This window comes from Myotis myotis, unplaced genomic scaffold (assembly GCF_014108235.1).
Source record: "Myotis myotis isolate mMyoMyo1 unplaced genomic scaffold, mMyoMyo1.p scaffold_m19_p_13, whole genome shotgun sequence".
NCBI lineage: Eukaryota > Metazoa > Chordata > Mammalia > Chiroptera > Vespertilionidae > Myotis > Myotis myotis.
The window spans coordinates 7,719,996-7,745,384 of NW_023416317.1; the positions used below are offsets into that span (position 1 = coordinate 7,719,996).

The window sequence follows — 25,389 nt, forward strand, 5'->3', positions numbered from 1 at the left end:
ATCTATATCAAAATAATACTGGAAAATGATTTTTAAACCTCTATTCGTGAATATAAAAATATTTTTATTAGCTATGAGCACCTGAATAGATAATAACACTAATTGTGGCTTTACACTCCATGAGAGAAAGTTTACGGGCAAATCCTATGCAGACACATAAATAAAAGCAGAGTGAACACTGGAGACGATCAAGGTTCGATTTAGAGCCAGAAGGTTGACATCTGCCTGGGACTTTTCTAACGACTGCTGAGAGAAGAGAAGTGATCTATGTCTCAGTTACAGACATGAAGGTACATTGGACCCACTAAAGGGTAATTTGGGAACTAATTGTGATGATGATAATGCTAATGAAATAATAATAGCATTCCACACTGACCTTGGCTGGGTTATGGCTCCAGCCAGCTTCCTCCAAGCCCAACCATTTAGCTTGCACTGGCTTTAAACTGCTGATCCTCATAGCATCTGTATTCATTCCCGGAGCTGTCAGGGAACCTCCTACCTTTGAACTGCGTAAATAAACATGACAGTGAACCCTTCAACAAATGCCCACCCATGGTTATTACGAAGGCTTTGGGCCAGTTTGTTCTAAAACTGCAGACAGATTTAAGGGGCCTTTGCCATTTACTGGAAACCCATGTTGAATGGGAAGACTTATTGGGGCCAGTGATTCTAAAATAATAAATACAAAGGACATGGAAGTCAGGACCTAACCCGCATGAAACTGCCCGGCAGGTTGTGGAGCAAATCTACACACACAACCTTCTACAGGCGCAGACGTGGCGAACGCCCACCACCCTCTTGTCATCCGCACCCAACTGTTTATAGGCACGCTTCAGTTTTAGCTCGTTCCCATGCTGTTGTCTATAGCTATCTGGAAGTAAAAACAAAAAATTACCTTTTATCAATGCATACAGACAAACCTCGGGTTATTTTTTCATTGCCTGGGAACAAACCTGGGGTCAGAAGTTTAAAAGTAGCTTGAGTGGCAGTCATTTCATGAGCAAGAAATATGACACCCTATTGGCTGTGTCTGAGGAGGGAGAGATGCAGCGTTCACCTTTATCTTCTTCCTCTCTTCCTGCTCGTCTTCATTTTCCCCATTGTAAGACTTTTTATTTGGGGCTGCATATTCAAACAGATAACTGCTTACTGTCATGCTATTTATCTTCAGTAAAAGGTTGAAGAAAGTACAAAACACACCCTCCACAGCTGTATTTGCCAATAATTTCTGGATCCACTTGGGGCTGATCTCATCCTGATCCTCCCTCCAGCACCCATCAAAATAATGGATGGCGTAAATTCTCTCCAGCAATGCGGGCATGAATAGCTACGTGCTGTGGGAGGGATTTTTGCTTCTGTCTGATTAATAGGTATTCAGGAATCAGCCCTTTCATTGTTTTCTTTAGATTGTGTATGTGGCATGGGGGAGGAGGGTGGATATCTTGGTGCACAGCACTGCAGTCTGAAGGGGAGGGAACTCTCAGATCACAGTGGAGACACCACAGTTTACTTCTCTCGTGGGGTTTCACCTAACACACGATACAACTGGGCTGCTGAGATTTAGGCTTGGGGCCAGAGTGGCTGGACTGGATTCTTGTTCAGTGAAGAGGGAAGCGACTTAGCCTCTTCTCAGGCTCTGTTCCCTTCCAGAGGTAGGAGTGAAAGCCCACAGGGTGGCATGAGGTGTTAAATGGCACAATGAAGGAAGAGCCATTAGCAAGTGCCAGGCACCTGTAAACCAGCTGCTCATCCAATGCTCCAGGACCAGCCGTGGGCAAACTACGGCCAGCGGGGCCGGATCTGGCCAGTTTGAAATGAATAAAACTAAAAAAAAAAAAGACCGTACCCTTTTATGTAATGATGTTTACTTTGAATTTATATTAGTTCACACAAACACTCCATCCATGCTTTTGTTCCGGCCCTCCGGTCCAATTTAAGAAGTTTAAGAACCCATTGTGGCCCTCGAGTCAAAAAGTTTGCCCACCCCTGCTCCAGGACAATCACAAGGCTTCCTGGGAGGTGGGTCATTTCCCAGAGTGAGCTCTTCAGTCCGTGGACATTGAGGGCAGAGAGAGTTTCCAATTGCTTAAGGAAGGAGGGGGGCATTTTATGATTTTCATACAGGCATAATTAAGAAAAAACTTGGGTACAAACACATAAAACTGATCATGGGCTTGCTCTCCTGGGTGGAACTGATCATGCTGTTTAGACAGGGTCAGATTGTCAAAAAGGAACATAGTAAGTTTGGGGAAAATCCTATTTCCACCCCAAATTGTCAAACAGGATCATTGGAGTACAGTGGTTCTCAAAGTACTCTTAATCCCTGCAGCAGCAGCACCTAGGGACTCATCAGAAATGCAAACTCCTAAGACCCACCCCTGACCTAACAAAGCAGAAATTATAGGGATGGAGCCCCGGAATTTGTGTTTTAACAAATCCTCCAGATAAATGTGATGCATGGCAGAGAACACTTACTTTCTCATCTCCATGTGTGGGTCCCCTTTCACTACTATTCTTAACTTAAAAACAAAAATTAAGAAAAAACTTCACTTTTCTAATCCTACAGTTGGTAGGCTGAGATTGAACCATCCTTGGAAGGTTTACAGTAGGTGTAGGTAAGCACAGTTTCATTTGTCTGCATGCTAGAAGTGACTGGTGTTGAATGAGCTGATAGATGTAAGTCATCAGTTGTCTTATTGTGAAAGGCCTTCTAACTTGGTGCTAAATGCAGTTCACCAAACTTAATAGTATGTTTATTCATTCTGTGGTAGCCTCACTTTATTAGAGTTTTATACTAGGAATTAGTAGAGTGCGAGCTTTTAGTCCCTACAAACACTGTAGCCAAGAATTTAAAATCCTGAAGTGAGTGTGGCTCATTGGTAGAACAGCAGCCTGCACACTGAAGGGTCCTTGGTTCAATTCCCTGTCAAGGGCACGTACCTAGGTTGCAGGTTTAATCCCTGGCCCCAGTTGGGGAGGCAATCGATGTGCCTCTCTCATATCAATGTCTCTCTCTCTCTCTCTCTCTCTCTCTCTCTCTCTCTCTCTCTCTCTCTCTCCACCTCATCCCTCCCTTCCACTCTCTCTGAAAAAATCAATGGAAAAAATGTCCTTGGGTAAAGATTAACAACAACAAAAAATCCTGATATGAAAGGTGTTAATTTGCTTGCTCTCAAAGTCTGAAACAAGCACCAAAGTCAAACGTGTTCAGTGTCATGAGAAAACTTGACTAAAGGGATATCTGAGAAAAGCATGGCTGCAATGAACATGGTTTTTATGCCCTTAACATCAATCCCACCCATCTCCCATTAGGCAGCAGCCATAGAGTCAGATTTGCTCCAGGGATGGGCCCCAACTGAATGAAATGCAGGGTTATCCTCTCCTGTTACCATCATGATTGTCTGAGAAACCCAGCCAGGCCAATTAGAACAGGCATTTCTTTGGCCACCTGGGTTTGGTACTCCACACATAGGGGATTTTATTAGGCTCCAGAAGCTCCAGGGTGTGGGTGGGAAGCCATTTGCCCCAGTGTATGACAGTCACCTGTGGACGAGGCTGACAAAGAGGGCCATAAATGTCAGTTGTTATTATTACTTATATCATCCTTCTGCTCCTTACCTACCCAATTAATCAAGACAATAAGATATCTACCAGAGCTGCTAAACAGGGCCTTCTAGAAGGAACTAATAGCTTGCAGCAGAGACCAGGGATAGAGAAATATTCAAGAATTTCCAGGAAAAAGAATCAAGAAAGAAAATGAGTAGGAAAGGACTATTTATAGGCCTGGTAATAAAAAGGAAAAAAAAGAAAAGAAAAACCTTGAGATATTAATTTTGAAAGTTCTCCCACGCCTCTCTAGAGGGAAAGGATTCAGTAAGGTTTTAGCAGGATATGAAGCTCTTGAAGTAAGATTCAAGTAATCTAGACAAAGAGTGGAAGGAAAGAACTTTCTAGACATGAAGGAGATCCCACTGCAAGTGGAACCAGGTTAGGTATATGGACCTGAGAAAAAAGCCAGAGTGACTGCACCTGAGAGAGCAAGAAAAAACATGTTCTAAGACACTCAGGCACATAGACACTAAACGTGATCATGGAATTGGTCTCTGAGATCGAAGTGATAATGGCTGCAGAGATAGATGAGAACTAGATTACTCCAGCCTTTTAGGCAAACGTTACAAGTTTTGATCCTTATCCTAAGAGCAATGGGAAGCTACAAGTTGAAATGTATGTGTGTTATGATGCGTTTGCAGGGAGACAAGTCAAATGCCCAGTTTTTTACATAGCCCATCCTCTTAGCAGAGTCCAAGGGTTCCTGCCTTGGCTTTGATGATTCTACAGGCCCACTGAGGAAGATGAGAGGTTAGCATTCAGGCATGGGAAGCCCAAAATGGAGGCCCACACCCCAAAACCTGATGCCAGTCCTCCTTAGCACCAGACCCTGCCATGGGATTGAGTTGCTCCCAATGTGATGCAAACGACTTTCCTAACTGAAATTTCCCCTCTGGGGCTCTAGTCTGCAGGCCTGCAGCTGACTCACCAACTCAACATTATATCATCTATCTCAATACCCAGGTAATTTACTACCTCCAATTACTATTACCCTCAATTGTTAGACAAGCTCTCACTTATCTTCACATGTTCAAGTTTCTGAAACTAAAATAAGTCTTAGAATCATTATCGATAGAAACTTGAATAGCATGCTTTAGTTATAATGTTGATGAGAGAAAATGTTAATTCCTGGCTAGGGCCACTATCTGGTGTAAAAAAACAAAAAGTTGTTTTGGGGGTTTTGGGTTGTTGTTTTTTGTTATCTGTGTGGGTTTTCTCCCACATCCCAAAGATGTGCACATGAGATGAATGAGCATATCTGAACTGTCCCAGTCTTTGGGAGTGTGTGCCCACCAATAGAAGGGTGTCCTCTCCAAAGTGTGTCCTCTCCCATCATGCCCCACTCTCCCACCCCCTCTGGCAAGAGAGGCCTTCATCTACCCGAGACCCTGAACTGGAATCAGCATATTGGAAAATAATTATCTTACTTGTTTTTATTAATCTTTCTTTTTTAAAATATATTTTTATTGATTTCAGAAAGGAAGGGAGAGGGAGAGCTAGAAATATCAAGGATGAGAGAGAATCATTGATCAGCTGCCTCCTGCACAGCCCCCTCTGGGAGTGCTCTGATCAGGAACCAACCGTGATTCATAGGTCGATGCTCAACCACTGAGCCACACCTGCTGGGCTATTTGACTTATCTCCCAGCAAACTTATCATGATTGTAATTCTCTCTTCTCATTAAAATATGTGTGTGTGCGCGCATGTGTGTGTGTGTGTGTGTGTTTATTGATTTTAGAGAGAGAGGGAGAGGAAGAGAGAGAGAGAGATAAGAACATCGATATGAGAGAGAAACATCTAGGGGTTGCCTCCCATATGCAGCCGCAACTGGGGATCGAACCCACAGCCTTGGTATGTGCCCATATTGCGAATTGAACTGGTAACCTTTTGGTGCATAGAGTAACACTCAAACAACTGAGCCAAACCAGCCAGGGCTTTTCTCACTTTAATAATACTTTATACTTTTTAGTTTTTCTCACTGGAACATAATTATTTTGTTTAGTTCTTTTCTCTTCCACTAAGCAGTAAGCTCCTTTAGCACAGGGGCTGTTTCATTTGTTTTGGTTTCCTGCCCCCTCCAGCAAATAGTACCTACTAGGGTCTGGTACAAATTAGGAGTCAAAGTATTGAAATAATGGATGGACCAATAAGTGAATTAAACAAATATGAATGTGAAAAAAGAATATCCCTAAAAGACCCCTTAAACATATAGATTTTATTATATAAATCTTCATTATTGAGAGTTTTACAGAAGTCCTCCTATTGCCTCCCTCCACCCAATTCCCACCCTGTCCCAGGCCTTCACTACCCTATTGTCTGTGTCCATAGGTAATGCATATATACATATAAGATCTTTGGTTCATCTCTTCCTGCCCCACCTCCTTTTCCTCTGAGATTCCTCAGTCTGTCCCATGTTTCCATACCTTTGGTTCTATTTTATTCATCAGTTTATTTTGTTCATTAGATTCCTTGTTCATTTATTTTGATTTTTAGATTCAATTGTTGATAGATATGTATTTATTGCCATTTTATTGTTCATATTTTTTATCTCTTCTTGTTCCTCTTTCTCCTCCTCCTCCTCTTCTTAAAAAATGCCCTTCAACATTTCATGTAATACTGGTTTGGTGGTGATTAACTCCTTTAGCTTTTTCTTGTCTGTGAAGCTCTTTATCTGACCATCAACTCTAAATGATAGCTTTGCTGGGTAGAATAATCTTGGTTGTAGGACCTTGCTATTCATCACTTCGAATATTTCTTGGCACTCCCTTCTGGCCTGCAAAGTTTCTCCTGAGATATCAGCTGACATTTGTATGGGCACTCCCTTGCAGGCAACTAACTACTTTTCTCTTGCTGCTTTTAAGATTCTCTCTTTATCTTTTACTCTGGGCATTTTAATTATGATGTGTCTTGGTGTGGACCTCTTTGGGTTCCTCCTGTTGGGGACTCTCTGTTCTCCCTGGACTTGTAAGTCTATTTCTTTCACCAGGTAGGGGAAGTTTTCTGTCATTATAGCTTCAAATAGGTTTTTGATATCTTGCTCTCTCTCTTCTCCTTCTGGCACCCCCATAATGTGAATGTTAGTATACTTGAAATTGTCCCAGAGGCTCCTTATACAATCCTCACTTTTTTTTAAATTCTTTTTTCTTTTTGCTCTTCTGGTTGGGTGTGTTTTGCTGCCTCATATTCCAAATTGTTGACCTAATTCTCAGAATCCTTGACTCTACTGCAGAATCCCTGTAAATTATTCTTTATTTTAGTTAGTGTATACTCATTTTCTGACTAGTCTTTTTTCATGTCTTTGAAATTCTCACTAAGATCCTTGAAATTCTCAGTAAGTCTCTTGAAGCTCTCATTAAGGTCCTTGAGAAACCTTATAATCATTGTTTTGAACTCTGTATCCAGTATTTTGCTTGCTTTCATTTCTTTCATTTGTAACATGTTTCTTTGTCTCTGCATTTTGGCTGCTCCTCTGTATTTGTTTCTATGTATTAGGTAGAGCTGCTATGTCTCCTAGAATTTGTAGAGTGGCCTTGTGTAGTAGATGTCCTGTAGGGTCCAGATGCTCAGCCTCTCTAGTCATCTGAGCTAGGCTTTCTAGGTGTCCTGCTGTGTGGGCTGTGTGCACAGTCTTGTTGTAGTTGAGCCTGGATTGATGTTGGTGTCACTAAGAGAGTTGACCTCTAGGCCAGTTGGCTGTGAGGACCAGCTGCAACTACAATGAAAGAGCTGTTGTGCAGGGGACACCCTTATAGAGCAGGACTTTCTTCATTAGTGCTTTGGTGCTCATTGAGTTTGGCCTTTGAGTGTGTCACTTGTGAATTTGTAGAGCTGTAATCAGTCTGAAGCTGTCTGTGGGGTGCACTGGCTCTGGGGCCTCCTGTGAGGTACAAAGTCAGCCACTGCCTGGGGCCACTGGAACTACAGGGCAATTTGCAGATGGCTGCTACTAGTATTGGGATTGGACTGCCCAGGTGAGGCCAAGCTGTGAACAAGGCAGGCTGGTGCCAGTGCCAGGTCTTGGGCCTCTTATTGATAGGTATGGGGCATGCTGACACCAGCTGTTGCTTGTTTGAGAGATTTCAGAAAAGTCTGAAGCCTGAGCCAGGACAGCTAGATTTCTTTCTTCTTTTTAAATTTATATGTGGGCTGAATTTGTAATAACCAACATTTTTTTGAATATTTACAATGGAATAAGCTTTGTGCTAAGAGCTTTACATGCAATTTCTCATTTGGTTTTCAAATGAACCCTTCAGTGATGGTAACTTAGCTCCAGTTAACTAGCGTATGTTCTGAGATCAGCAATTATTTGCTCAAAAGTAACCAGCTCACTGCTCAGCTCTGGCCTAGCTGATTCCACAGCCTGTCCTCCCAGCCAGAGCACTAAAACATTTTAAACATACCCTTTCCAGACCTAAATTTTTAAATTAAGGGATAGAATCCTCTGAAAGTCCCATGTCTGTTTGCACCCTTTTCATTCCCTTGGTGGTAACAATAGCACCTGCAGTTGCTGAGTCAGAAACTGACTGTAGGATGAGGGGTGGATTACCTCCAATTCCTTTGTTGCATAAAGACCAAGCTCAGGAAAAGATACATGTGTTAATAGAACTTTGCCTATTTCCCGCTATCAGGGGATTTTCTTTTATCCTATTTCAAGTGGGTGGGGATTATCTTCACATTTCAACTTTGAATTCAGAAATGCATTCTTGCTAAATCAGACACCTCTTTCTCTTTGGAAAGAAAAGTGGAAAGAATTACAAAACACCATAATGAGATGATGGTGCAAAATATTCAGCCTAGATTAAATTTAGTGGGGAGGTACCATTATATATTTAGATATGTCAAATCACATTCCTGAAACATGCTGTGTTAGGAGTTGCTAGCTGTTCCCTAATACTTGCTTTCCCTTTCTCTATAGTAAGAGATTGCTGATTTTAAGCTGGGTATCTAGCCACCCAAAACAAAGACAGCACTTATCAGAGTTAGGGCCATTTGTCTAAATTCTGGCCAATACTCTGTAAGGGGAATCTTCTTGAAAAGTCTGCTGCCGTGCTTCCTTTGCACCGTCCTTTTTATTCCTTCTGCCCTGATGGCTGGACTTTTAATATGTTGGCTGAAGATAAGGCAGCCATCTTGGACCATGAGGTGACCTTGGCAATAGAGGCCAAACACAGTGGAACAATAAGATAGAGCAAGTCTGGATCCCTGAGGTCTTCATGGAATAGAACTTTCACAAGAACCCCATCATAACTGCCTACCTCCAGATTTTGAAATGAGAAAGAATACATTTCTATCTATAAGCCTTTGTTATAAGTTTACTTGTTTAAGGCAAACCTAATCCTAACTTACATACATGCCAACAGCATTAGACCCAATAGTAATAATGGCTAGTCTATAAATATGAATATCAACCTTATACCAACCTTGTAACAGGATCCAGTTATCTTTCTATTAAGATATGGGTACTTTATGCAACTGCTACTTCATTTATGATGGAAACAGTGGTAATTTCTTAAGGGGAATTACAGAACCAATAGGTGAGTGAAACACACACACACACACACACACACACACACACACACACACACGCAAGTTCAACTGATGGGTAAAAGGAAAGAAGAAGAGTTACCTAAGAACTAGAGAAATAAGTGAACAAATAAAAAGTTACTATGTTAATGGTTCAATCAGAAGTGGAATTTGAAAGTAAGTTTGGTTGGCCCTTTAAGATCTAGGACTTATCTCCTATACCTGAGAAGACAGTGAGGTTGGGGACCTTGTGAGATGAGTTTTCCTTGCCCTACTCCATTATTTCTCTGCAAAAGCACATCTCAAACATAGATCTTGTTAAAAGAGCAGATCCTGCTTCAGAAGACTTGGGTGGGCCTCAAGACTCTTCTAACAAGCTCCCAGATGATGCTCACACTAATGGCCCACCACCAGGCCAGGCTCTGAGGAGCAAGGCTCTACACAACTGCAAAAGAGATCTCTCTAAAGCCTAAGTCAGATCATGCCAGTCCCTTGCTTAAAACCCTCCCATGGCTGCCCACTGCAGTTCAAGTAAAATCCAATTCCTTACTATACCCCTCGACACCCTCTGTGATCTGGTCCCTGCCCACATCTCTGGCTGCATTTCAACCTGCTCCTTGCCTTGTCCACTTCCAGCCACACTGGACTTACCTCTGCCTCTGAAATATGCCATTCTTATCTCAGCACCTTGTTTAACTTTTTTTTAATGGCACTTATCAATATCTGGAATTCTGATTATTCTAAACATATAGTATGTGCTACTACATTCTCAACACCTAGCCCAAAGGCTCTACAACAAAGATGCTCAATACACATGAATTCCAAAAGCTAAAAGCTGGACCACAGAAGGAGGAAAATAATTCACCCTGAGCACAAAATGCTGGTGGACAAGAGGAGCTGGATGAATGAGTGATAATGCCATTCTCTGCAACACACACACAGAGCCTAGTGTCTTAGAGGAACTGACTTCAATTTAAGTGAAATCCCTACAGCAAATAGCACTAGAAATGAACCCCAGAGTCCCAGCAGATGGTTGATCCCCGGCAATGTCTGACACAACAAAAGCCCATGACAACAAGTGCACTGCCTTGGTGTTTGTTGTAAGAGCCAAAGCCTTTAGGATCCAGGGAAGTGCTTTTGTAATAGTGATGATTTCTGTGGCAAAGGAGACTGAGCCCAGGATCATCCCAACTAAGACAAATCTCTGATGTGACACCATTAACCAACCAAGCCTCCGGAAGAGCGAAGGCACCATCTCTTTCGCCCGTTCTCTGCTTGCAATGCTATAAAATCCAAACAAACATGTACGCTCCGGAAAGGTTAGCCAGCTCGTGCCATGGAAAATGGCCATCATGTGTTTCCTTTCAACTCACCCCTGATTCCTTCCCCAAGGGTGGAAATAAAACATTTTGAAGGTCTGAGAACTTTCAAAATAAGCCATCATTTCCAAGTAACGGCTGCTCGTGCTATGCACATAAATAAAAATCCATCCTAAAGTTAAACACATTTATAAGGTCTTTGTAAAGACTTTGCCTTTTCTCTATAAATGTCCGAAAAGATTAATTAAGAACAGGATGACTCATCCATCTAGATTGATTAAACGTATATTTAAGGGTCAGACTAGAAACAATGCCTAGATACATTAACATACAAATTGCCCACAGTGATTAGTCTATTTATTTTACTTGCTGACAATATTTCTGGAATTAAGTCATTGTTAATCTACGTCTGGAAGGAGAGACAGGACCACCCTATTCCCCATATAAGAAGCCTTCTTCTCTCACCTCCCCATCCTATCATGCTCCCCCCAAATTTCAGGCTCCTTTAACACCTGGGTACCAGTCTACAGGAAGAGATACTGGAAGCTGCATCCCAAGTGCAGCCCACAGCTTCCCCACTAGCCCTCTGAACAGTGTCTCTGCCCTCTCAGAAATTCTTCTTTTTTACACTTTCGTTTCTGCATCAGAGTACATCCTCCAAAATCCTTTGGAAAAGTGATGAACTCTGTCCAAAAACAGAGCATTCAATATGCTGTCTAGGCCTGAAGAGTGGTCGCTAACGTTGAGTGCTAACCAATTGCAATCTACGGTATTACAGGTGCTGTGTTCTTCATTTCAATGAACATTAGAAAAAGTCCTCAAGGAGTTGGGGTTGTGAGTATCCATATCCCACTCTCACAGGCCAGTGAAATGGGTCCAGAGAAGCTAGAACAGGTGCCGATGCTCACCTCACTGGCAGTGAGGAAGCCCGAGGCACAGCCTGGTGGGAGCGGCAAGCCTGTGCACTTGCTTGGCTCCTGGGCCTGTGGTCTCACGGGAGTTGTGAGATCTGTCCCTTCTGCTTCTCAGAAGCAGGACTGCTGGGCCCCCGTGTGAGCAGCTGAAGATGGAGAATACACGGTTGTCCTCAGCTCTGTCACCATCTATGTCCCTGGTAGCAAGTCACACGCACCGTGTGCCCACGCCTGTTTATTGATATTAGAACACAAATTCTTTGGGTACTTTTCCTCTGACTGTTCTTTGGTTATGGTGGCCAATTCCCTGGTACTTATCTGAGCCATGTTTATTAATATAACTGCTGGGAGGTTTGTAAAAGTGCCGACCGTACTTCCAGACTGAACACACAGTTCTAGAAAGGTCTACCAACACAGCTCTAAAGAAAACAAGGCACTTTGAGTAGAAAGTAAAAAGATCCAGGATCCAATATTCCTGGTCAAAGTGGACAAGGTTGGGTTGGGTGCAATGGCCACACCACCCCTGCTGTTGGCAGCTTACCAACCCTCTCTGAGGCCTTTTGTCTGCAAAATGAGGTGCTTGGGAATATTAAGTGAGATAATAAAGGCAAAGCACAATGACTGTAGAAGAATAAATGCTTAGTCAATAAGAACTATTATTATTATTTATCCCTGCCTCACGTTCTATATAAGATAAACAATAATGATGGTCATTGCTCACCATTTATTTATTATACCATACCGGTCCTGTTCCAAGCACCTTCTTGTACCTTAACTCATTTAACACTCACAGCAATTCAATGAGAAAGGGCTATTGTATTCCTATTGTACAGATGGGTATGCTGAGGTCCAGAGAGGTATACTTACTTGCCCAAGGTCACACTGCCGGTCGTTCTCCACTGAAAGCAGGCACCTGAACTCCAGAGCACATGTCTCTTGACCAAATGCTATGTGGGACATAGTTCACGGCCACAAACCCAGTGGATGTCTGACATGAACTACTGAAACAGGAGAGGAGGAGAGGCGGGTTCATTTAGCCGCCAAGACCCTGCTTGTCTCCCTCCCCACTCTTCCTCCTGCCTACACCACTCTGATTTTTTTTTAAATACTCAACTGAGGACGTGCTTATTGATTTTAGACAGAGGAGTAGGAAGAGAGAACAAGGGAGAGAGGAAAACATCAATGTGAGAGAGAAACATTCATGCCAGACTGGGATGGAACCCACAACCTTTAGGTGTACGGGATGAATCTCCAACCATCTGTGTCACACCAGTCAGGACCCAGTCTTTGATTTTTTAAGCCAGTAGCTAAGGAGAAAATAGAGGAGAGGTTTGTTCCACCAGTGCTCTTTCTCAGAGCCTCTCAACAAGTTTTAAAATAAAATGATGACGTCATGATTGTTAAGACAACAAGAAAAATAATAGATAAGCACTAAAATGGTTACAGTAAACTGTGATCAGGCCCTGCATTTCTCCATTTGAGCGCAACACCCAGGTTCACTCTCCCCAGAAAAGAATAAGCTATCCTCTGTCCCTCCCTTCTCCCTCCCCACCTCTAACCACCCACCTCCTACAGGCTGCCAGTTCCACCCAACTGACTTCTGCTTATCCATCAGATTTCAGCTTAGGCTGCACTTCCTCCACAGGCCTGCCTGGACCACCATGTCCGGCCCCTCCGCCAGAACTCGGTGGCCTTTCCTGGGCTGTGCAGCATCCATCGTAGTTTTGTAATGCAATGCCTGTGGCCTCCATGAGGACAGGAGCTAGTCCAACAGGCATTCTTCCACATCCTGAGTCTCACATTGTGCCTGACATGTAATTAGATGTCTCAGTAGACATGGTGCCAGGAGAACTACAAAGCATGCCACTTCTTTTAAGGTTTGAAATTGTATAATGAAATTTTGAAGACCAAGTGTTTCATGACCTGAAAGGGATATAAACAATTGCAGAAAAATAATACCAAGTCTATTTTCTCAGGCCACTCAGTAATTTGGAAACTGGGAGAAGGCTTAACAGTGCTTACTACTGGAACAGTCTTTCCTAAAGGGACCTCTAGTCCCTCCTCCAGTCATTTAAACTCACTCCATTTCCTCTGGTCCCCTCGAAGGGAATGCTCAGGGACTGAATTATAATTATGACATTTCCCTTTAGCTTTCCCTTCTCCGAATTTAATAACTTCAGCTTCTTAAACTTTTCCCCATAAAAATCTATTAATTCTATTCACTGCTTTCTCACTTTTTCATATTATTCATATCTTAGCACTTACTGTTAAATATCACAAAGAAAAAAAATAATTTGAAGCTCACATTCTTACCTTTGTTCTCTGAGGGCTTAAAGACAAAAAAGAAAAGAAAAACTCAAAGATTATATCTATAAATTGAAGAGCAAAATATGTGCTTAGTAATAAACATTTAGTCTCAATTAGTCTACTTTATTTATTTATTTATTTATTTATTTAATTTTGCTCTTTGAGGCTCATATTTTGAAACATGCTCTACTTCCTAGAAGAGCATGTTCTAGAAAAGAGAGATGACGTGAAGCCCCTGGTTTGATATAAGTCTTTACATTAACTCATCAGAAATCATCCCACATTTTCCAGAATGGTCCCATTTTAAATATTTGGACCCATTTTTCTATAAGTAGAACTCATAAGCGTCATATCTTTTTCCTAATTTGGGGCTCAAAAATATGGTCAACATACATGTAACATATAATCCCTAGGTAATGATGTTAAAATAAGTAGGAAACATTAATTGCAGCTTCCCTCTGTGGCTGGGGCTATACTAGTCATTCATAGATACTTTCTCTTCTAATCATGGAAACATCTCTATGAGATAGATGTTACAGTGGGGCCTTGACTTACGAGTTTAATTCATTCCGTGATGGAGCTCGTAACTCAAATTACTCGTATGTCAAATCAATTTTCACCATTACAATGAATTGAAATGCCATTAATCCGTTCTGGACACCCAAAAACGAAGTTTTGCAAAATAACTGCAAGCACAAATGCAAGCACAACACTGATGCTTCAACTAAGAGCTAACCGCTTAAAGTGAACAAGTGAGACACATGATGCTGGGCTGATGTTGTGGCGTTCACTGTGACGTTCGCTGCGCCAACTAGCAGTGGGGTATCTGGAGCTGGCTCGTAACCCGAATTTTAGCTCACAACTCAAAGCAAAAAATCGACCGAGAGACGGCTCATATCTCAAAAAACTCGTTAGTCGGGACACTCGTAAGTCAAGGCCCCATTGTACTTTTATTGCCATTTTACAGATGAGGAAACTGGGGCCCAGAAAAACTTAGAATCATCAGCCTGTAGGTGGCAGAGCAGGGAATCCAATAGGCCTGTCTGACAGTGTACTCTAAGCTCTAGTCACATTGCTTAAAGCTCTGGAAGTATGGATTTTTGGTTTTTGTTTCTCTGTTTGCTTTTTTATAAGTGACCTGATCCAGTTTTGTGCATGCAGTAGCTTCCTAATAATTCTTTGATATTTGACCTTTCATACTCTGTTGGCAAGACTATAAATTGGTTTAAGCACTTCGGAAATCACTTTGACAACACCTAGGAGTACTGAAGACGTGCAGGTCCTAGGGCAGTGTTCTCAACCTTCCTAATGCAGCGACCCTTTCATACAGCTCCTCATGTTGTGGTGACCCCAACCATAAAATTATTTTTGTTGCTACTTCATAACTGTAATTTTGCTACTGTTATGAATCATAATGTAAATATCTGATATGCTATATGTGTTTTCCGATGGTCACGACCCACAGGTTGAGAACCGCTGTCCTAGGGCCTGGCCATGATTCCCTGGGCAGTATGGCAGGTTCAACTGGTCAACTGAGCCAACCCCCTTCCACAGCCCCACACCATCCAGAAATTTTCTTCTAATTGGCTGAGGGTTGATCCACATGATCCTGTTCTGGCCAATTAGGTGTAAGTGAAAATCACTAAGTGGGGCTCCTAGGAAACTGGTTTACCGAGACAATACAACCAGATGGCTTTCTTGGACTTTTGTTCCTTTCCCTTCTTCCTGACCATACCATGACACAATGCCTGGAGTTGCGGTAACTATTTTGTGACCATGAAACAACAAACCTGCGGATAAAAGTGTATCCTCTAAGGACAGCAGAACAGAGAGAGAGACCAAACCTGGATCCCCTTGGCATCGCTTACCTGCTATGCAGTCTGGGAATGCCTCCCTCCAGGCTCTTGTGATATTAGGAAGAGTAACCTCTGACATCACTAACTCACTTTGTTGGATTTCTTTTCCCAGCTCTCCAGAGAAACTGTCACACCTGTGCACAAAGTGACATGAACAGAAGCTTTTAATAAGAAAAATTACAAAAAGTTAGTGCCCATCAAAAGAGAAATGGATACATTGTGACATCTTCATGCAATGAAACACCACATCACAATTAAAAAGTAGTGATAATTCTTGAAACCAAAGTGTGAAGTGAAAAGGAAATACTGCCAAATGACCTGTGCCCAAAATGATATCTCTTAAATATATTTTCAAAACACATACAATTCTACATATTCTATGGATATGTGTATATATACTAAAATTATAAAAACATAAATGTGAAGGAAACACACCAACTTCAAGGAAGGAGGAAGGGATGGAACTCAGAAGTGGCATAGGAGGCATTAAGTTGAACATGTAGTGTTTTGGTTCATAAAATTAATCTGAATCAAATACGGCAAAAAAAAATTCTTAACCTTTGTTAAATTGGAGTTGTAGATCCCTGGGTATTTGCCAAATAACTTTGTATTTTTCTGTAATTTTAAATTTTTTTGTGCTTTTTAAAAAGGCAAAGAGACTTTCATAAAACAGTTGGATATTTACATGAAAGTATGCTGCCAAATGTAAGGTGACATGTAAAACAGCGTACTTCGTTATTTCCATTCCCCTGGACTGGGAAGGCTGTGTTGAGGAGTGAACTTCCCATAGCCCTGAAGAAAGGGTAGGATGAAAAGATTGAGCTAGGCAGTGTAGGGGAAGCAGTGTTATGAACTGAATTGTGTGTCCCCAAAATTCATATGTTAAAACCCTAACGGCCAATGTGACTACATTGGGAGGTAGGACCTTTAAGGAAATAACTGAGATTACATGAGGTCATAGAGTGGGCCCTAATCCAATAAGTCTGATGCCCTTATAAGAAGAGGAAGAGACACCAGGAACACACCTACACAGAGGAAAGGCTATGTGAGACACAGCAAGAAGGTGGCTGCCTGCAAGCCAAGGAGAGAGGCCTCAGGAGAAATTACCTCTTGGACTTCCAGCCCCCAGACCAGTGAGGAAATAAATTTTTGCTGTTTCAGCCACACAGGCTATGGTATTCTGTGTGGCAGCCTGAGCAGACTACTAGAACTGTGGTTGTCAGTAGTGACTGGTACTGCACTTATTGAAGAAATTAGCAGGGATGAGGTAGAGTGAAGGCGAGGGAGGTAATTTCTGGCGGTCACAAAGCCTGAGGAGCACAGGAGCCACTAGTGGACAGTGGCCACAGAGGCCAAATCTTCTTCAGTTCAGTCCTCGCCACAAAAAAGAATTCTATCTTTTAAATATTCCACAGGACGTTCATGTAGAGGAGGAATGTGTGCATAATTAATTATCTAAGGTTATGAAAAATGCAAAACATTGGGGGAGCCAGGCAATATTATACACGGAATTTCCTACAAAAGTAACTACTATGTAGATTACAGCAGGATTACGCTTTATTTTTCTTCAGAACTTTGCCAAATGGTACTCGTCACCATCTTGAAAAAATCTGATCACTGACAGTAATGCTCTTGACGATTCTGAACTGTCCACACCCATATTCTCGTCAGTCTTCATTCATAGCTGTTGTATACACTGAGTCAGCAAACCATGGTGAGCCGGCTAAATCCAGCCTGCTGCCTGCTTTTGTAAATAAAGTTTTATTGGAACATAGCCATGCTTGTTATTTACATATTGTCTATGGCTGTTTTCTCAGTATAATAGCAGAGCTGAGAATGGCTCACAAAACCTAAAATATTTATTAGCTGACTCTTCACAGAAATACTGGCAAACCCCTGGTATAAACCTGATTCTATGTCTGCTGTCAACATCCAATTACTTAATCTTGTTTAATCTTAGAATATTTACTTATGAAAATATGGATGATTTTATTATGTTAATTCCCCTTTAAGTTTTATTAATTATAGTTAATGTATTATGTTGATTCTTTTGAAATTGTGTAGATACCTATATATCTGGGAAACTCATTTCAGGAAAAAAATAAAATTCATTTCAGAAAGAAGGGGAGAGTATTTTTAAATATCCTGAGTTAAGAACAACTATTCTAGACCTAAAAGAACAAAAACCATAAAGAACAAAAAGAGTTATGTGACCAAGAAGAAAATTGAAAACAGGAGCCATGCTGAAAATGAACTGACCTTAAGCTTTATTAGATAAGCTACTGGGCTTATTTGTACATCACTTAACTTGTGACCTGGTACACAGGAGGCATTCATTAAACACTTGGCTGAATGATTTGATGAACGGAGGGATGGGTGAGCCATACAAATAACTGAAGGAAAAAGAACTGGAGTAGTGAGCTTCCTGTCTCAAGGGGTCATCCAACAGAAGCTCAACAGTCATTTGCTGGACAGTTTATAGAAGTGACTCCTTCATATAAGGGGTAAGTGGGTGGACTAGAAAACCTTCTAGGATGCTCAAATTCTATTTCTAAGGCCGAGAACTAACACACCAAAGACACAAAGCTCACACTCTGGAGCAGCAAAGACCTTGTTCCAATTTTGGACTGAATCCTATATAATAAAGAGCTAATATGCTAATGGACATGACACCCTCATGCCGTAACAACCGATCAGGAGGCTGCATGTGCAGCAGGCACGTGCAGGTGGGTGGGGACTTGACTCTGGAGGACTTGACCGGAGTCGTGGGCGGGTTTCTGGGCCCTGCCTCCCGTGGTGGTGGCGGGGGTGGTGGCTTCGGGACTCATTCTGGGTGGGAGGGCGGGGCTGTGTGCGGGAGGAAGTGCATGTGGGGAGGGATTCCAGGACTAGTATAATATAACTGTCAGGATTTGCCTCGCCTCCTGACCTCATTCCCCAACAAGTTGCCTGAGGCAATATAGAGAGCAAGTAGAGTGTGGACTAATTTAGAGGACTCTGGAATTAAAGGGTAAACTGTTAGCAGAGACGGACACAAAAATTTCTCCCATCTTTGAATGCACATCACTTTGTGATAGGATGATGTAGAGCCTTCCATCAGAAGGTAAAGTCTATTGCCCTGCCTGGACTGGGCTGGTGACTTGCTTTGAGCAATAGAATGTAACAGAAGGGACACCATCTGACTTCTGGGCCAAGGTATCAAAAGGCCTGATAGCTTCTGCCTTAACTCTCTGGAACTCACAGCCCCATGTGATGAAGTTTGGTTGAGCTCAGGGACCGGCAGAGTTGGGCTCTTGGGCCTAACCCACCCCATCATCTGCTTTTGTAAATCAAGTTTTACTGGAAAACAGTCATGCACATTTGTTAATGTAGTATCTATGACTGCCTTCACATTATAACAAAGTTGAGTAGTTGTACCAGGGACTAAGTGCCCCACAGAGCCCAAAATACTTACTACCTGAGCTTTTACACAAAAGTTAGCTGAATCTTGGTCTAGCAGCCGTGGGCAAACTATGGCCCGCAGGCCGGATCCGGCCCGTTTGAAATGAATAAAACTAAAAAAAAAAAAAAAAAAAAAGACCGTACCCTTTTATGTAATGATGTTTACTTTTAATTTATATTAGTTCACACAAACACTCCATCCATGCTTTTGTTCCGGCCCTCCGGTCCAGTTTAAGAACCCATTGTGGCCCTCGAGTCAAAAAGTTTGCCCACCCCTGGTCTAGCTGCTGGTGGACGAGGCCAGATGGAATAGAGAGGTGGTGTCCCAGCGGAGGTCTCTCTAGAATAAACAGCTCCTAGTTAAGCAACCACATGAGTGACCCCAGGTGAGCCCAGCAGAACAGTCCAGCTGAACTCAGCCCTAATTGCAGACCCATAACATGAACACATAGAATGGCTGTTGTTTTAAGCTGCTGAGTTGTAGGCTAGTTTGTTCTGCAGCAAGAGGTAACTAAAAATGGCTCTGTCATTTGATGTATGTGGTAGACACTTTATTCCCAACTCATATTATTTGGGCTCACCACTCCATGCAGACTGGCTGGCTTCCCACTACCAGGATCTGGATCTCTCTGCCCGGGGGCTTTCTCCAAAGCCCTGGCAAGGGCTCTGTCCAAGCTGGGAAATTAACACTCCATCTGCACCCTACCCTTCATCAATGACCAACAGAATTCGGTATAAAAAACAGTCCAGCTCCCTCATGCTCTGGAAGGGATAATTCCAAGGCATACCTAATACACTATTTCCAGGTTTCCTCGCAGGGTAGCATTCTGTTCTCCTACTGGCTTGATATCACACTCTATTAGCAGCCAGTCCTTGTGTCCATTTTTCCCATGACTTTACTGGTATTTCCTGAACACCCCAAATAAGCCACTTTCACTCAAATCCTTGTCACACGCTGTGTTTCAAGTCAGAATTCAAACCAAGAAGACACTGAGCATAACCTTAGACAAGTTTCTTCCTCTCTCTAAACCTTGGTTTTTACCTGTAAAATGGAAATAATAGGAATATTTCTATCCTGGGAGGTGGTTGTGAGTACTTAACTTGAGATAAAGTCTGAGAAACACCCAGCTCTGCTCTTAGTGGTGACAACACACTTTGGCTAAGTCCACATCCTCTGTGCATTGGCTCTGGTGTTGGCCAAGCCATGCACAGAGCTCTGGTGTTGGCCAAGGCACTTCTAATGACCAGGCTAACTGAAGGACTACCAGACACCAGTAAAGAGAGGAAGAGAGCGCGTGCGCTCAGCTGCAGTGTGCTGGGGCTTGTACTGGTTTCCAGTCACGTCCCAGTTGAGAAGCCTGAGCCCCATACCCCAGATCCACGTCTGGAAGACACTGCGGCTCCTGACTTCTGAGTTGGCACACGAGGCTGGAGCCTGCTGCGTGTCCGGCCCCGGGGACCCGCCCCCGACAGGAAGGAGGAACGTTGTCAAGGAAGTGTGCAGACCTGACTTCAGACAATTGAAAAAACATCACTTCCTGATCATGGAAGGTGAGCATGAATTCGACTGTGGCCTTAAAAAGACACGGGGTGGGGGACAATGTTTTTCTTTTCTCCTTTAAGAGAGAAATCTGTCTACGTAAAACCCTCCACTCCTAAAAGCCTATAAATACACACCCAAACCTGGAGAAAAAATTAAGAGCATAACTTCTGCCTCATGCACAACAAAACCTTCCATCTGCTCTATCAAATACCTCCTGTTCTCTTTTAAAGGTTAACTCCTTAACTGTCCTTCCTCATGACCTGCCCCAGGCCATTCAGGGATGTTCAGGGGCGGGCTGGACTGGGAAGATGCTCAGATACCTGCGCAAATCCTCACACCCATGTGAAGGGACTCGGTCAGACCAAGGCGAGGCAGTGGGGGGTAGGGCTCTGGATCACGGCCAGCCCCAGAATGATGGCGACGCTACAATTACCCTGCGGGACAGGGATGGAAGTGACTATTTTAGAACCTGGAAACATCTCAGCAGCCTCTTGGAGTCACATTTGGGAAAGTCCCTTTTACCACCGTTGTCTTCTTTCATGCACTAGGATGTCAGTGGCGGGGACATTTCCTACCAGAAACATCAAGGGATCCGTGTAGACTTTGGAGAAGCTTGAAAGGGTGCTGTGATTTACAAGACTTGAATCTGGCTGAAAATGCTGTTTTTCTTTCAGAAGAAAATATTTTCATTCTAGGGTTTGTAGAGTCAACACAATTAAAATAGCTTGTGGCCATATGCTCTCCAATCTAAGGGCATCAGACCTTTGCAACATGTCTTTGCACAGTCCACACATCTTTCAGAGGCCTGTGCGGATTAGATGCTTGGGGATATCTGTGGTGGAAAATAGAATGTGTTTGGGATGGAGCTAGAGACCTCCTTGGAGCCATTCGACTTGAGGTCATTTGACTTTAGCTTCTCAGAGATTCTCAGGGCCTCTGTTTCCTTATCTGTTACTTACTAGTACACTATAAGCTTCTTCCTCCCCTCCCAGAACTTTTTGAAATGTAAATGGAAAAATAGTATAATAACAGCAACAAGAAAGCTCAGGATGTAGTATGTACTCAAGGAATGTGAGATCCTATCATTAGAGCATCTCTTGAAGTTCTCCAACTTGTAAGAAAATGAAAAAAAGGGAAATCAAACAGAAGTTATTGATTGAGCATAGACCCTTTAATTAGACAACTTGGTTTCAAATATGACCTCTGCTATGTCCTAGGAGTATGATCAAGGGGAATTCATCTTTCACTGCCCTGGTTTCCCCAACTGTAATACAATACAAGGACCCAGTACTTCTGCAGCATTAGATAAGACAATTCATACAAATCCAACACAAAATCTGGGGTTCAGTAGCCACCAGGAAAGCATAGTTGCTCTAATTAGTATCATAATTATTATTTTTAAACTATTGTTAAGACTGATCTTTTTTCATGCATAGAAATGCAGGCTGTCAATCACAAAGCACATACTTGGTGGCCATTCAGAAGGACACAGGGCACTTGGAAGCAATTAGGGTGACTGCAGGAGGGCACACTGTTCCAGACCAGTACACCTGTATGAGCTTGGTGTCATAACCCCTGATGGGTTCCAATCAGCTGGATGAAGATTGACTAAAGAGACTTATTACAAATTTTAGTTAATATATCAATGTATATGAAGGTCTCTATTAAAAATAATAAGTTGGTTGGGAAATCAAGTTATCTAGACCAGTGGTTGGCAAACTGCGGCTCACGACCCACATGCGGCTTTTTGGCCCCTAGAGTGTGGCTCTTTCACAAAATACCGACTTCTGCACAAGGGCCACGAAGTCTCAATCGCACTGTACATGCGCGCCCGCATGTGGTGTTTTGTGGAAGAGCCACACTCAAGGGGCCAAAGAGCCGCATGTGGCTCGCGAGCCGCAGTTTGCCGACCACTGATCTAGACCAACCATGCTTTTTTTCTTACTTGTATCTTAAATAAATTTTTTGAATAGAAGACGAGGGCTGCTTTGAAGCTCAACATGCCTGACATTGCCCAACACCTTGTGCATTACCAGCATTTAAGCACCTGCTCTCTATGTGATACTTCTCAGCTTTCCCTGTATTGCCTCATGCGATACAAGGAGGGGTACTCTTATCATCCACAGTTTAGTGATGAGAAGACCAAAGCTCACAGAGGATAAGTAACAATGCCCATCATCACCCATCGGTGTGTAACATCTGGGAATTTGAACCCAAACCTGCAAGAAACAAGAGTCTCGAGCTGTCGAGCTGTATCTATGCTGAAGCCCTTTCTTTTGGTTGGACCTGACTGTCGGGGCATGGAGTGAGGAGACAAGATATGCAGAGAGCACACTTTATTCGTGGATTCCTTCCTGTCCCAGGAAAATTGTAAAGAAGCTGGGAAGTGCTAAGCAGTGAGTAGACTGACAAAAAGTCAATTTCTTAGTCCATCCCAACTAGAAAGCAGCTTAGCAGGCAGAAGAGTCAAGTACACCAGGGATGACAGCAATTCGAAGGCCTGCGATGTGTACCGGGATTCTCACTTTCCAAAGGGCTTGCCCCATGTCCTGTCTTGGTCCTTTAAACTATAATGGAAAGGCAGAATGAACGTACGCACTACTGGAGCCTAAGCTAGAGAGGGGCTGGCTAGAAAGAAAAGAATTTGACTGCCCCTAGAGGCGTTGCAGGTGTGGCTGCCACGCCCCGCTGGCGTCATTAGGCGGCAGAGAGCAGAGAGGCTTGCCTACGCCCAGCGCCCTGGCCATGGGCGCCTGGATGGTTGACGGCCTGACACGGAAAAAAAAAAAAAAAAACCAGAAAAAACAAAAAAAAAGAAAAACAAAAAAAGAAAAAAAAAGAATTTGGAAACCCTAATATACAGAAGTCAAATATGAATGAATCTCCAACCCAGGGCTTTACATGTGTGCTAAATACACATTGGCTCAATGAGCAGCACAGTTATATTTCCTAACTTCTATTTTTTAAGTAAAAATGGTTTTAAGAGACTCTAGTCATCCATATAGTGTATGTCTGTGACACACATTAGGAAATTACCCAGAAGAAACACTTCATTTCAAGAGGTCACTCGGTTGCTCGCACACTGGTAAACAATTCCTGGTGTGCGTTGGGGGACATCCAAGCAGACATTGGCAATAATCTAAAAAACTCAAGCTGAGGTACTTGCTGGACCTGAGGAACTAAGATGTATAATACATCCCAAATTCATATAGCAGTGATGTTTCAAAAAATCTACTTTTAAAAATAGCATTGCCCTGGCCAGTGTTGCTCACTGGTTAGGGTGTTGGCCTGTGCACCAGAGGGTGGCAGGTTCCATTCCCCCCCACCACCACCACCCGATCAAGGGCACATACCTGGGTTGCAGGTTTGATCCCCAGCCCAGGTCGGGGCACACGTGGTGGCAACCAATTGATGTGTCTCTGTCACATTGATTTTTTTTGCTGTCTCTTTTCCTCCTCCTCCCTCCCTCCCTTCCATGCTTTCTAAAAATCAATGAAAAAAAAATCCTCACGTGAGGATTTTAAATAAATAAATAAATAAATAAATAAATAAATAAAATAATACTGTTACCAAAACAAACATTTGTTCAACACCAGTTCCTCTGTTCATTAGCATAGGTGGTCTGGAGTTGGTAGGGTCAGGGGGGAGGAGGTAAAGGGGGGGGGGGGGCAGAAACATGGAGTTAGTGAGGTCTTATGTATTAGTCCAGAACTTTTCAGAGTATTGACTGAGGCAACAGTGGATCCAGCAAAACAACTGAGCTATGCCAGGCCCTTCTGCATTGGTTCTTTGGTGGAGGCTGGACTGCGCATGGTGGGGAGAGGCAAAACACAGCAAAGAGGCCTTTCAGCCACCTAAGGAGCACGGGGTTCGTCCTCTACGCCTGCAGAGTCCATGAAGAGATTCGAGAATAGAAGTGGGGGATCAAGTTTGTCTCCCAAAGATTGCTCTGGCAGCAGTGCGGCGGCCAAAGAGAAAGAGGCTGTCTTCCTGCGGAGTTTGAAGACCTGGTCTCAGCACCCTCTGCAGCCACAGAGCCTTTGAGAACTGGGTGCTTCTTCCGCCGAATGCCGATCAGGAGTAACCAGGCCCAGCATTTGTATCGGCCCTTTTATTTCTAAAGCTCTCTCTGTTCAGCAAGCAACCATCTAAGGAGGTGCGTCAAGGGGGATCATCCCCCTTCACAGATGGGGAGCAACTCTAAGTAACGAAAGAACCACAGAACAATGCCCAGTGAGAGTAGCTGCATTCTGGTTCTGCCCCGCTTGAGAATGGGATTTAATTAGTGTGGTGAGAAAATGAAGCATGTTTAAAGCTCTGGGAAAAAACTCAATACCCATAAGTACAAATTAATGCTATATAATAATCTGAAAAATATTGGTTTCAAAACAAAAGAATGAGTAACTATCACAAAGATACATAGAGCATACCTGAGAGTCAGAAGACGACTGACTAGGGATCTGCTTATTATGCTGTATATTGATAATAAAATATTGTTAACATCCAACATAATTACCATTTGAATTACAGGTTTCAGCAGGAAAAACCAAAAAGAACGAATTGGGCCCTAGCTGGTTTGGCTCAGTGGGTAGAGCGTCAACCTGCGGACTGAAGGGTCCCGGGTTTGATTCTGGTCAAGGGCACATGGCCAGGTTGTGGGCTCGATCCCCAGTGGGGGGCATGCAAGAGGCAGCCTATCAATGATTCTCTCTCATCATTGATGTTTCTATCTCACTCTTCTTCTCCCTTCCTCTCTGAAATAAATAAAAATATATTTTTTTTTTAAAAAAGAAAGAATTGGGTCAGGTTTGTAACATGGCTGTGCACAGTCAAGAGAAATTCCAGGACAAAACCACAGAAAGGCTCTTAAACATCTA

General features: G+C 42.9%; 1 non-coding gene across 1 annotated transcript; it reads left to right on the top strand.

The window, feature by feature from the left end:
- Positions 1 to 23,159: 23,159 nt before the first annotated feature.
- On the top strand, positions 23,160 to 23,289 carry LOC118668693. The gene has a single exon (XR_004971709.1). It is a non-coding gene; the product is annotated as a small nucleolar RNA SNORA17 (small nucleolar RNA).
- The last annotated feature ends 2,100 nt before the right edge of the window (positions 23,290 to 25,389 follow it).